The following is a 14,959-nucleotide window of genomic DNA, read 5'->3' on the forward strand; positions in this document are numbered from 1 at the left end:
GGTTTCACATCACCCCAGTTAGAATGACTCTCATTTTAGGAATCAACAAACAGGGCCGGTGCTGTAGTGCAGTGGGTTAATCCTCTGCTTGTGGCGCCTGCATCCCGTGTGGGCGCTGGTTCTAGTTCCAGTTGCTCCTCTTCCAGTGCAGCTCTCTGCTGTGGCTCACGAAAGCAGTGGAGGATGGGCCAGGTCCTTGGGCCCTGCACCCGCGTGGGAGACCAGGAGGAGGCACCTGGCTCCTGGCTTCGGATCAGCGCAGCGCGCCGGCTGCAACGTGCGGGCTGTAGAGGCCACTTCAGGGGTGAACCAATGGAAAAAGAAAGACCTTTCTCTTTTCTCTCTCTCTCTCTCTCTCTCTCTCTCACTGTGTAACTCTGCCTGTCAAAAAAAAAAGAAAAAAAGAAAGAAATAAAGAAAGAAATCAACAAACAATAAGTGCTGGAGAGGCTGTGGGAAAGAAGTTATACTAACCTACTGTTGGTGGGAATGTAAACTGATGCAGCCATTGTGGAAAATAGTATGGAGATACCTCAGAAAGCTGAAAATAGATCAACCATACAACTCGGCAAACTCATTCCTGAATATTTACCCAAACAAAATGAAATCAGCATATGAAAGTAACCCCATGTTCACTGCAGTTCAAGTCAATATAGCTAAGATGTGGAATCAACCCAGAGGTCCATGAACTGATGACTGGATGAAGAAATTATGTTATATATATGCTATGAAATACTACCCAGTGGTGGGGGAGGAGTGAAATAAGCCAGTCCCAAACACAGAGATACCACATGTTTTCTCTGATCTGTAGTAACTAATAGAGTACCTAAACTATAATGTATTGGAGTAATATAGAGTAAACAGATAACAGATCTATTTTGAAGTTAACAGTGGGGATGAGAGATGGAGGAGCAGGAAGGGTGGGAACATGGGTGGAAGGGAGGGTAGAGTGGAAGTATCACTATATTCGGAAATGTGTATATAAAATACATGAAATTTGTATGCCTTAAATGAAATTATAAAAATAAGATATAGGTAAAAAAACCATATCTTTGAAATTCACTTATAGATTAAATATCACTTATTTTAGCTTCACTGCACAATTTTTAATTTATGAAAATATTTGTTTTCCTCCACTTTGAGTTTTTTATTTCCTTATAAAAGTCATTACAAATTCTAATTTATATTCATTTTATTTGAAATGCAGCGAGATGGAGATAGAGACAGAGAGATCTCCCATCTGTGGGTTCATTCCCCAAATGACTGCAACTGCTGGGGTGGGACCAGAGTGAAGCAAAGAGCTGGAAACTCAACGTGAGTCTCCCACGCAGTGACAGGGAACAAAGTACCTAAACCTTCAACAAGTTAATTCCCAGGGTACATATTAATATCAAGCTAGAATTGGAAGAGGAGGAACCATGGTTAAACCAGGCACTCCAATAAGGGATGGATGGATGTGGGCATTGCAAGTGCTGACTTAACTGCTGCACCAAATGCCAGCCCCAAATCATCTTTTATTTGAGTCAATTCATAAAATAGTTTTAATAAATTAGCAAAATCTTCAATTGATCTTAGCCAAAAGGCCGAGAAGCAATAAGTTAGCAAAATCTTAATCCTTTCAATATCTCAGTAAGTGAAATGCTTAGCAAGTGATGACTTACAGTATCTCAGTAAGCGAGTGATGACTTTCATGGAAAATATTACAATGTATGATAGAATCATTTAGATTATCCAACTCTATGCTATTATTTAATAGAGCTGTGTGGGAAAAGATAGTTTAAAAGCTGACTCTTCTGAAACAGCAATACTCAGAAACAGCTTTAGAATGATCTATTCTAAATGGATCCATTAGAATGACACTTCAATAATGTAGAAAAATAGTGCAGAAAAATGAACTGAAATAGTTTAATCCATCTCAATACAGCAAATCTAAATAATTTTAGATTAAAAATAAATGCTCAACTAATAGATAAACATTAATGTTCTTAAATATCATTTTAATATTTATTTTTACTTGTTTAAGATTCAAGTGACAGAGAAAGACTGGGAGAGACAAAGACAGAAAAAATTTCTTTCATCTTCTAATTTACTCCCCAAATGGCTGCAATGCAAATGCTTGGCCAGGCCAAAGCCAGAAGCCTGGAACTCGATCCTGTTTCCACTATCGCGGCAGGGGCTCCAGCTTAGAATTCTATCTGGGTTTTCCATGAGTGTATCAGGGACCCAAGCACTTGAGTCATTTTCTGCTGCTTCCTAAGCACATTAGCAGGGAGCTGGAATTCAAATCAGCACTCTGATATGACATGCTGCCATCACAGACAGCAGCGTAACCTACTGTGCCACCATGCAGGCTCCATTCCTAATTATTTTGAAGACAATTACAATAGTTAAGAGTCTATGTGATTTGGTCCCCTGCACCCGTGTGGGAGACCCAGATGAAGCTACTGGATCCTGGCTTCAGACTGGCTCAGCTCTGGCTGTTGCTGCCATTTGGGATTGAACCAGCAGATAGAAGATCTCTCCCTCCTTCTTTCCATCTCTCTCTGTAACTCTGCCTTTAAAATAAATAAAAATAAAAATGTAAATAATGTTGAAATTTAAAATTAAATCTTCTATTGGTCTTTGAAAGACAAATTATCAGATTAATTTATGTATATATATATATATATGAGTATTATAGCCCATGTTAGTGATAAAAGTATTTTTGATGATTTATGTATGCTTGGTTATAAAAAGTCTTATACAGAGAATATAAATATATTAACTTTTCACTTAGTGTCAAATATTTGAATTGCTTAAAGTTTATTTATTTTCAAATAAATATATTTGAAAGGCAGAGTGACAGGAGAGAAAGAGAAAGAGACAGAGAGATAGAGAGACCTTCCATCTGTGGGTTCACTCTCCAAAATCTTGCAAAAGCCAGGTTTGGGCACCAGTGGAAGATAAAAGCCTGGACTTCCACCTGGGTCTTTCACATGTGTAGCAGGGACCCATGTGCTTGAACTATCATCAGCTGCCTCCCAGCACACATTAGTAGAAATCTGTATTGAAGTACAATAACTGAGACTCCAACTGGTACTCTGATAATAAGGATGGGGGTGTTACAATTGATAGCTTAATCCACTGTGCCACAAAACTCACTGCTAAAATACTAAACATTCATAGAAAAATAATTAAGGTATTTTGAAAAAAATTTTAAAAATACATTGTTATAAAACAGTAAGTTGGTGGGACTCATATTAAATATATATTGTAGCTGAAGAGGAAGTTTGTTGTGCTCATATAGCTGTTGTAGAAAGATGCCTATATATCACAACCTACAGATAAACAAAATTATGTAATGGGAAATTAAATAAAATGGAAAATCAAGCCACTGGTAATGTCTTGCCAATGTAACTGCACATTATTTTAAATTATTTGTAAGCATGGAAGAATTCTGAAATGTTTTTGCTTTTCTATTTGTAAATGAATATAATTTGTTATTATTAATAACAGTAAAATTGCTCTAATATCTGTAAAATATGTAATATTACAAAAATAGTTTTTCATTCTATTTCAAATAGAATTTATTGGGGCCAGCACTGTGAGGTAGTAGGCTAAACTTCTGTGTGTGGTGCCAGGAACCCATATGGGCGCTCATTTGTGTCTTGGATGCTCCTCTTCCAACCCAGCTCTCTGTTATAGCCTGAGAAAGCAGTGGAAGATAACCCAAGTGCTTGGGACCTTTGACCTGTGTGGGGGACATAGAAGAAGCTCCTGGCTCCTGGTTTCAGATCTGCTCAGCTCCAGTCCTTGAAGCCATTTGGGGAGTGAACCAATGGATAGAAGACCTTTCTCTCTATCTCTCTGTCTCTCTCTGTAACTCTACCTCTCATAAATAAATTAAAAAATCTTTTAAAAAACATCAGTTATCCAAATATTATCATAATGATGAGGAAAAGTTGAGCAGTATTTTCATATACAATAAAAACATAATGATGGGGGAGGGCACGGTGGCGTAGGGGGTATAGGCACTGCCTGCAACCCCAGCACTCCCTATGGTCTCTGGCTTGAGTTCTGGCTGTTGTACTTCTGATTCAGCTCCCTGCCTATGTGTCCCTGCACCCATGTGGGAGACCCAGATGAAGCTCCTGGATCCTGGCTTCAGACTGGCTCAGCTCTGGCTGTTGCTGCCATTTGGGATTGAACCAGCAGATAGAAGATCTCTCCCTCCTTCTTTCCATCCCTCTCTGTAACTCTGCCTTTAAAATAAATAAAAATAAAAATGTAAATAATGTTGAAATTTAAAATTAAATCTTCTATTGGTCTTTGAAAGATAATTAAGAAAAATCTACCTTGGTTTATCCTGAAGTTAAACAACAGATTATAACTACAGCTAGGCAGCATGTGATCAGGTAAATAGATACAAAGCTTATCAGGAGCACTTTCTTTCCTCTGCCTCCTCTGCTCTTAAATTGCCCCTATTATTATTCATTCCAGTGGAAATCAAAGAAACAATATCTTCAATCTGAATTAGGGGTAGTGCAAAGTTCTATCTTGATTAGTATGATTTAAGCACAAGGATTAGACCAATATTTATTTATTTATTTAATTATTTATTTGAGAGGCAGAGTTATAGACAGTAAGAGGGAGAGACAGAGAGAAAGCTCTTCTTTCCATTGGTTCACTCCCTAAATGGCCGCCACATCTGGAGCTGTGCCCATCCAAAACCAGGAGCCAGGAGCTTCTTCTGGGTCTCTTGCAGGGGCCCAAGGACTTGAGCCATCCTCCACTGGCCCAGGAGACCAGTGGAGGATTAGACCAATATTTGAATAGGAAGTGATCTTGAATTTATTATGTAGTCAGCATATATTGAAAAGATGTCACTTCCTAGGGTTTCTTTCTTCTACATGTCCAAGGGAACACAGTTTTGAGTCAGGCTCAGGCCTGTCTTATCCCCTCTTCTGATTCTCTGCTGTTTATGAAGGTACTGGGCTATCCCTACTGCTTATACTTGGTTAATGATTGGGGTGGAGCTTATATTACCCATGTGGGGGCATCAAAACTATCTTGTTCACTCTTCCTTTCTCTACTTTTATCTTGTTAACTTGCCTTTTTACTAAAAGGTGCAAGCTATGACCTGAATATTTGTGTCACTCTCAAATCTTTATGCTAGAACTAATTGCCAGTGTGATTAAGCAGAGCCTTTGGAAGTGATTCGGTCACAAATTGGCCTTGTGCCTTCATAAACGAGGCCTCAGAGAGCAGCTTCCTTGCTTCTACCCTGTGGGGACCCAGCAAAAATGATCGTCTATGAACCTGAAATGGGGCTCTCACCACACATTAAACCTACTGTTGCTTTTTTTCTTGAACTTCCCTAGAAGTTCATGTGTTGGAAGCTTGGTTTCCAGTATGGCAATGTTGGAAGGTGGTGGGACATTTCAAAGGTGGAGCCAAGTGGAAGGTGGTTAGGTCATTTAGGGGCATTGCCCTCAGAGAGGATTAAGTGGTCATTCTGGGATACCAGATAATTTCTAGAAGAGTGCGTTGTTATTAAAGATCAAAACAGGAGGCTCTCCACTCTCTGACCTCCCATACCACCAGACCACCCCTTCCTTTGCAAATTTTCCTGTCATGATTCAATCTGTCATGGTGCCATCCATGATGTGACATAAGTTAGGGGACCCCGACCATGGCTCATGTCAATACACGTTCCTGGACTTCAAGACTGTCATGCATGGGGCCGACTCCGTGGCTCACTTGGTTAATCCTCCGCCTGCAGCGCCAGCATCTCAGATTGGTGCCGGGTTCTAGTCCTGGCTTCCCTTCTTCCAGGCTAGCTCTCTGCTGTGGCCCTGGAGTGCAGTGGAGGATGGCCCAAGTGCTTGGGCCCTGCACCCCATGGGAGACCAGGAAGAAGCATCTGGCTCCTGGTTTCGGATCAGCACAGCAGCCATTTGGGGAGTGAACCAACGGAAGGAAGAACTATCTTTCTCTCACTTTCACTGTCTATAACTCTACCTGTCAAAAAAAAAAAAAAAAAGACTGTCATACAAATAATTGTTTTTTTTTACAACTTGCCCAGATTCAGGCATTTCAAGTTAGCAACAGAAAATGTATTAATACATCTCCTATACATAGATGCCAGTATATCAAAAAGTTGGAAGAAACAGAGGATTAAATACAAGCTTATTTTGTAAACTACAGGCACAGTTTTCATAAGAGGCATTTCCCATGAACCTTTTGAAGACTCCTTGAAACATTTTTAAAATTATTATAAGAAGAGTGGTGGGGGGCAGGTGCTGTAGCATACTGCGTTTCTGATCCAGCTCTCTGCTATGGCCTAGGAAAGCACTAGAAGATGGCGCAAGTCCTTAGGCCCCTGCACCCATGTGGGAGACCCAGAAGAAACTCCTGGCTCCTGGCTTTGGATTGGCTCAGCTCCAGTTGTTATGGCCAACTGGGGGGTAAGCCAGTGGATGGAAGACCTCTCTCTCTGTCTCTCCTTCTCTCTCTGTGTAGCTCTGACTTTCAAATAAACTAAGGAAGAGCGGTGGATGACTGAAAGCATTTTTGGGACATATCATTCCCATATATTTGGAAATGACCACAGAAATATCTTGCTAGAAGACAATCATATATAGTATTTATAGGAAAATATGATGTTTGTAAAGGAAGTATGTAAAATAAGTTTCTGGTATTCTTACTCTGTCTCTTCTCAGTATACCATTAACTTTCAGTTACTTATTGAAAATTCATTATAATGTAGGTATTATGCTACTACAAGTGATAGAAACAAGCAATGTTCTTGTAGATTAAAAATATGAAGGTGGGATCGAAAAAATCAAGTAAAAGTAAATGTTTCTGCATATCTCTATTATTATCACTTTGTGTTTTTGGTAAAGACTTAAGACTCTAAAGCATTGAAAGCATAAATAAATCATAGAAAACACAAATCACCTTCAACATAATTTCATTATTATGTGAGAGGGCTCAGCTATGATGGAAGAGGACATGGACTATGAAAGCAAGGCTAGCAACATTAAAGAAATACCAATGAGGCCCTGATCATTGATCAGGTAGGGAGAAACAATTTCTATAATATACTCCTTAAAGTTTTAGATGAACTTTTCAGTAAGTGTCTTTATTTGGCAAGATAATATTTTAAATGATTTGTTTCCTTTTTGCATTAATATGTAAGCTTTACAACTGGAAATAGATTTGTTTCATTATAACTCTTAACCTCATGGTATTCTAAAATTTTTATTTATTTATTTGAAAGGTGAGAGAAGGGGAGATTGAGAATGAGGAACTCTGATGTTTCACTCCTCAAATGCCCATAAGCTAGGAGTTAGTTACTCAGAGCAGGTCTCCCACATAGATGGTAGGGACTCAATTACTTGAGTTATCACCTCCTGCCTCCCAGGTTGCACATAATTGAGGAGTTAGAGTCAGGAGTCAAAGCTGGGTATAAAACCCAGACACTCTGATGTGGGACATAAGTGTCTTAACCATTGTCTTAACCACTTAACCACAAGGCTAAACACCTACCTTACTATAGTAAAAATAAATATCATATGAAACTAAGAAATCTTGAATAGGAAGTGTAACGAGGAAAGACTAACTTTTCTTCACCTCGATCTTCATATACCTTACATGAAGAATTTCATAAAGAAGCATGCTTCATAAATACACTAATGGATTTCTCCTTTCTGAAAGGTAAAAAAGATGACTTTTGTTTCACATTTGCTATCACATCTATTTGAAACAGATTAGTGAAACCCAGCTGTTGATGTACACTACAATTTCTGAGTGTTTTTTTGTTTGTTTGTTTGTTTGTTTGTTTTTGTTTTTGTTTTTTTTTTTTTTTACAGGCAGAGTGGACAGTGAGAAAGAGACAGTTCACCCTCCAATGGCCACTGCGGCCGGCACGTTGCAGCCGGGGCACCACGCTGATCTGAAGCCAGGAGCCAGGAGCCAGGTGCTTCTCCTGGTCTCCCATGGGGTGCAGGGCCCAAGCACTTGGGCCATCCTCCACTGTACTCCAGGGCCACAGCAGACAGCTGGACTGGAAGACGAGCAACCTGGACAGAATCCGGCGCCCCAACCGGGTCTAGAACCCATGGTGCCGGCGCCGCAGGTGGAGGATTAGCCTATTGAGCCGCGGCACCAGCCTGAGTGTTTGTTTTTTTTTTTTAAAGCTTTATTTGTGTATTTAAAAGGCAGAGTTAGAGAGAGAGGAAGAGAAAGAAAGTGAAAGAACATCTATCACTGGTTCACTCTCCAAATGGTTGTAATAACCAGGTCTGGGCCAGGCCAAAGACAGGAGGCATCCAGTTCTCCCATGTGGGTGCTGGGTCTAAGCACTTGGGCCATCTTCCTCTGCTTTCCCAATCATGTTAGTAGGGTGCTGGATTGGAAGTGGAACAGCCAGGAAATGAACTGGCACCCATTCTGGGTGTCATGTTGCAGGCACTGTCTTAGCCTACTAATGTCACAAAGCCAGCCCAAGGAGTGTTTTCTTTGTTTGTTTGTTTGTTTGTTTTTGATGGATGTTCCTAATTGCTTTACTGATAGACTTTGTGCTAGGAACTCTAGCATAACCCAGGAATTTGTAATGGAATCACCAGTTGATAGGAACTGAATTGTCTTCTGTGTCAGTCAATTTAATAAAATGATGGTTTAAAATGGCAGAAATACTGATGAGAGAGAGAAAGAAAGCAAGAGAAAATGTGGAATTTTTCAGGGGAGAGAAATACTGAGGTTATCAATGAGACTTTATCTCAAAATTGGATCAGGCTATTATGGAGGTGCATTTTCAGATTTTCAGCATAAGCCAGAAGGCTGAAGACCCAGGAAAAAGTTTCAGTCAAGTCTGAAGGCAATCTGTTGGTAGAATTCCCTTTTGATCCAGGAAGCTCTATTTTTGCTTTATTAAGACTTTCAACTGATTGTATGAGGCTTATGCACATTTTGGGAGAGTAATCTCTTGTATTCAAGGTCCATCTACTTAGATTCTAATATTACCCCAAAAACACCTTTATAGCAATATTCAGAATAATGTCTGACCAAATATTGGATACAATGGCTCAGTTAATCACACGCCATGCTCTTCTGAAATCTTTTACACCTTAAACATGAACTATGTGGGTTACTTTGTAAATACGTAAAATCATTCATGCCCACATGTCTTTCAAGTTTAGTGGGAATTGTAAGACAATTGTTTCATCTGTACAACCTTAAAATGACAAAGGCTCTCTTTCCACTTCCCGAAGAGCCCAAAGTTGTTTTGCAAACACCTTATGTGACTAATAAGCTCTGTTTCTATCTTCTCCTTTCCCAGGTGAGACCATCTTTCCTCTTAGAGATATCACTTATAACAAAAACTCTTAAAGATGCAGATTTTTCAAAAGAATTCCAAAGAACACAAAACATCTAGGGGAGGAGTCCTTAATATTTGAGAGAAGGGAGGTTACATGGCAGGAATACTGTTAGGTTTCTTAATATTTTGTAATGTACATGTCAACTGAAGACAATGTAACTCTTCAGAAAATAATGTGTATTTAATTTATACAAAATATTGTATTTATAGAAAAACTATTGACTGTAATTTCAGGGACTCCACAAAACCTCTGCAGCCTACGTATCCTGGCATCATAACTCCTGCTCAAATACAGTTGACAATTGTGTAATGATCTTCTAGTCAAATACATTCAAATAGCTTCCTTGGATCTCCCAACAGCAGTGATGGGAAAAACACAAGTGCTTCTCTGAGGTCTCTGCTGACATATCCCTGAGATCTGCCACTTCAAATACACCAGCCAGGTTAAGTTCCTAATGCCACAGGATAAGGGAGAGTGGCTGAGGCAACCGCCCTGGATAAATTTTGTCACAAAGCAGCATTACAATGGAGAGACTTTAAAACCTTTAAATTTCAAATAAATATTAGTCTTAGTCCTACAAGAGGCTTTATACATGGTTTAACAGAGCTTTCCTTTCTGTGAAAAATATTCTGGTAGGTATTTTCTATTTAAATCTTTTCAGGTAATTAGTCCCTGTGGTGCCTTCCATTTCAAGCTCCAGCTGTTCATGCTAATGAGATGTAAATGGTGTCAGGAATTGCCTTACTCCAACATTAAGCGGTTAACCAGAAATGGGGTGCTTGAGAAGTCACACACATAAAGGGAGGTGATAAACAACTTACACTTAATGATTACTACTTTTATCCTCATAAAAAAGAAAAAAAGAAGAAGAAAATAGAAGAAAAAAGGCAAGTGAAGCTGATAGTGTTAGTAGCATTGTCCCAGTATAAAGAAGTATATTTCTAAAGCAGAAGCAGGAAAGAGAAAAGGTCAGCACTTCAGCCATAAACATAGTGATGTTGTTTCCTTAGATGTACAACCAAATTGTGAAAATATTACACCTGCATAAATGAACAAATGTCTAAAAAATAGCACATTTTATCCCTCACATTTATAATATTTACATGAAGACTTTGAACTGCTGATGCAAAGAGCTGTAAAAGTGTGCTGTGAGGTGCATATTTTATACAATCTATCTTCATGGCATTGTTTTACCTGAGTTGGCTTAGGAGTGAGGGTATCACAGCTTCAGATTTATAATCTGTCAATAGCATCTGGAATTTAATATTCAATTCTAAATTTAAGGCTAATACAGTCAGGAAGATGATTTAGTAAGTTCAAAATAGAGTATTACGGAGCACATTCTCATAGAAACATAAAAATAAAAACTAGAGATAAATTTTAATTAAAATATGTCAAATCATCATTGCTCTAAAATAATTATTATATGCATAAAATATAAAAAACAAAATTTAGATTTAAAGTGGCTCAAATACATGTATTGTAAAAATTCTATGTACAATTTATCCCACAATTGCAAAATAGACATTGTTTTTATCTGTGCATGGAATGGAATTTCTCTAGGATAGACCATTTACTGGGCCATAAAGCAAGTCTCAGAAAATCCAAAAGTATTGAAATCATACCATGTGTATTTTTCTGAACACAATGGAATGAAGCTGAAAATTGATGTCTTAAGAAACTCTAGAAACTATATTAACACATTGAGACTGAAAAACATGAAATGTGAGTCATAGAAGAAATAAAAAAGGAAATTTTTAAAAAATTCTAGAAACAAATGAAGATGACAACATGACATAAAATTTATGGGATACAGCAGAAGCAATATTAAGAGGAAATTTTCTAGCAATTAGTGCTTGCATCAAGAAATTGCAAAGGCATCAAATAATTGATCTAACAATGCATCTTAGAGATCTAAAAAAAAGAACAAACCAAATCCCACATTAGAAGGAGGAAATAAGTAATAAAAATTAAAGAAGAAATAAGCAAAAATGAAACTAAAAAATAACACAAAAGATCAATGAAATGAATAGCTGATTTTTTGAAAAAAATGAACAAAATTAACATACCATTGGCCCAACTAACCAAGAAACAATGAGTCTTCTAGACTCAAATTAATAAAATCAGAGATGAAAAGGTAGATGTTATAACAGATACTGAATTACTACAAGCAGCTGTCTGCCAAAAAAATAGAAAATCTAGAAGAAATTGATAGGTTTCCAGAAACATATAATCTAACTTTAAAAGAACTAATTCCAATTCTTATCAAACTATTCAAAACAATTGAAGAGGAGAGAATATTCCAAATTACTTCTATAAGCATCACCTTAATTCTAAAACAGGAAAAAGGTACAACAAACAAATGAAACTATAGACTAATATTCCTGATGAACATAATTGGAATATATACAAAAAATCCATGCTTGAGAAAGAATTTGTAAGATCAGTCCCACTCACATAGCTACAAAAATATTAAGTACCTTGATATAAATTGAACCAAGAATGTGAAACATATCTAAAGTGAAAATCATAAAATATTAATGGAAGAAATAGAAGACACAAAAAATGGAAAAAATCTTCCACGTTCATGGATTGAAGGAATTAATATCATCAAAATGTGCATATTACCCAAAGCCATTTACAGATCCAGTCCAAACCCAATCAAAGTACCAAAGATGTTCTTCTTAGATCTTATAAAAATGACTCTAAAATTCATAAGGAATTACAAGAGACTTCAAATAGATAAAGTGATTCCAAGCAATAAAACTAAAGCTGGAGGCATCATGATATCTGATTTCAAGACAAATTATAGTGCAGTTATAATCAAAAAAGCTTGGTCCTTTCACAAGAATAGACATGCTTACCAACGGAATAGGATAAAATCCCCAGAAGTTAATCCACACACATATAACCAACTAATCTTTGACAAGCAAGCTAAAATAAATTCCAAGAGAAAGGACAGAAGTATGAAACAAGACTCCAACCTTTCACCTTATACAAAAATCTGCTCTGAGTGGATCAAGGATATAAACCTAAGACCAGAAACCATTAAATTACTAAAGGAAAACACTGCAAGTCTTGACAGAGGCAAAGATCTCTTGGATAAGACTTCAAAAGCACAGATATTAAAGCAAAAATAGACAAATGAGAGTACATCAAGATAAGAAGCCTCTGCACAGCAAAACAAACACTCAACAAAGTAAAGGGGCAACTGATATGATGTGAGAAAATATTTGTAAATTTTACATTTGACAAAGCTTATTATCCAGTATATATAAGGAGGTTAGGCAACTCAACAACAACAACAACAAAACAGTTAAGAAATGGGCTAACGATATGAACAAGCATTTGTCAAAGTATGATATGAAAATTGCCAACAAGCACAAGAAAGTTGTTCAGGATCACTGGCTATCAGAGAAATGCAAATAAAAACACAAAGAGGTTTCACCTCACCCCAGTTAGAATGGCTATCATCCCTAAATCAAAAAATAACAATTATTGGCAGGGATGTGGGGTAATACATCTGGATTACTAATTATTAATACATTAATTATTAATACGTTAATACACTGCTGGTGGGAATGTAAATTAGTCCCACCTATATTGATGACAGTATGGAGATTCCTCATAAATCTGAAAACAGATCTTCCATATGACCAAAGCCATCCTTTCCTGGGAGTTTATCCAAAGAAAATGAAATCATCATATGAAAGAATTTATCTGTACTCATTGTTTTTAGCAGCTAAATTCACAAAAGCTAAGATATGAAATTAACCCAGATGTCCATCAACTGCTGTTTAGATAAAGGGAATGTGGAATATACACATTAGAATACAATTATGCCATACAAAATGATGGAATCCTGTCTTTTTGCAACAAAGGGATGCAACTGGAGACCATTATGTTGAGTGAAATAAGCCAGTATAAAAAGATAAATATCATATATTTTCCTGATTTGTGGTAGCTAATATATAGATTATAAAAAGTATTGTATATGAGGTAAATTGACATCTTGAGGTTTGATTACTGTTTATAGCCCTTGTCTATAGATTCCTAGTGGCAGCTTAATCTTTAAGCCAAATGACAGCCCACAGTGGATGAATTCCATAGGCTGAGAGTAGGCTAACTTAAATGATTAAACTCCTTTTTTAAATGATTTATATAATTATTAGAAAGGCAGAGTTACAAATTGGAAGCAGAGAGAGCAAGAGAGGTTACAGAGTTACAGAGAGAGCTAGAGCCAGAGAGACAGAGAGGTCTTCCATCCTCTGGTTCACTCCCAGATGGCCCCAATGGCTAGAGCTGTTCTGATCCAAAGCCAAGAGCTTCTTCCAGGTCTCCCACATGGGTACACAGGCCTGAGGACTTGGGCCATCTTTCACTGCTTTCAAAGGCCATATCAGAGAGCTGGATCAGAAGTGGAGCAACCAGGACTCGAACCCATGCCCAAATGGGATGCCAGGACTGCAGGCGGCAACTTTACCTGCTACGGCACAAGCCAGCCACAAAAGATTAAACTCTTTGGGGTCCAGGTTTAATATGACTCCAAAATTTTCATGGGTCCAAGTGAGTTAACCAGGTGGTTACAGCAGTGAAAAACCAGAGAATCATCCCCTTCATTTTGGTTAGGAGGAGTGGAAAATTTACAATCGGAAACAAATTCAGACAAAAGCCAGACATTGTGAGTTAACTTCAGAGCTATCTCCACAACACAGATTTCCCCTTCAAGAAAGAGTACCTTTCCAGACCATTGTCTAACATGGACGAAGGGCAATTAGACAACTCCAGGCCCCTGTATTGCTTCTGAGTAATGTTAGCCAGGAAAAGATGAAAGCTATGATGTCCTGAGTGACAATTCAGTGACACTGGCTCACTAAAAACAAATTTAAATATGTTTATAGAATCATTCCCCTTCCCAATCCCTTAACATCAAATCAATGGGATGCCAGGAAAATAATATTTTATTAGTACTGTACTAGAAATATTCTAAGAAAGGGTATCCAAGGAAAAACAACAATAGAACAATAGAGGGGGAACAATAGAAAACTGAAGCTCTAACACCTACATCTATAGCAAATAATAAACAAAGTTCAGTACCTATTCAGGTTAACATAAAATCTCAGATAATAATGGCAAGATCCTGAGGTTCCATTAATTTATATATTATGTACATCTTTCAACAGCAATAATAGCATCTCTGGTATATAAAAAGATATGAAAACTAATAGTCTGAAGGGAACAGTAAGCATCAGAATCAGACTGAGATACAAAACAGATTTTAGAGTAAATCAGATAGGGAATCTAAAATAATTATGATTTATACATTAAATGTGATAATAGAAAAGGTAGGCAGCATTTACAACTAGATAAGTTATGAGAGCAGAGAGGTACAAACTTGAAGCAAAAATCAGAATGAAAGATTACAAATGAAAAACCCTGTAATGTACATCAAAGATTAATTTGATGGGTATATTAGCAAGCTGGCTATAGCCATAGGAAGAATCAATGAGATTGTACATATGTAACTGGAAAATTCCAACTTGACATGCAGATAAGAGATTATTTGTTTAAAATAGGATGATAATCTCCATGAACAG

General features: G+C 37.4%; 1 pseudogene; it reads right to left on the reverse strand.

Annotated features, from left to right (window-relative positions):
• Positions 1–1,452: 1,452 nt before the first annotated feature.
• On the reverse strand, positions 1,453–1,595 carry LOC127491946 (U2 spliceosomal RNA; annotated as a pseudogene).
• Between the last annotated feature and the right edge of the window lie 13,364 nt (positions 1,596–14,959).

This window comes from Oryctolagus cuniculus, chromosome 3, assembly GCF_051225735.1.
Source record: "Oryctolagus cuniculus isolate XC-2025 breed Fujian yellow rabbit chromosome 3, ASM5122573v1, whole genome shotgun sequence".
NCBI classification, from domain to species: Eukaryota; Metazoa; Chordata; class Mammalia; order Lagomorpha; family Leporidae; genus Oryctolagus; species Oryctolagus cuniculus.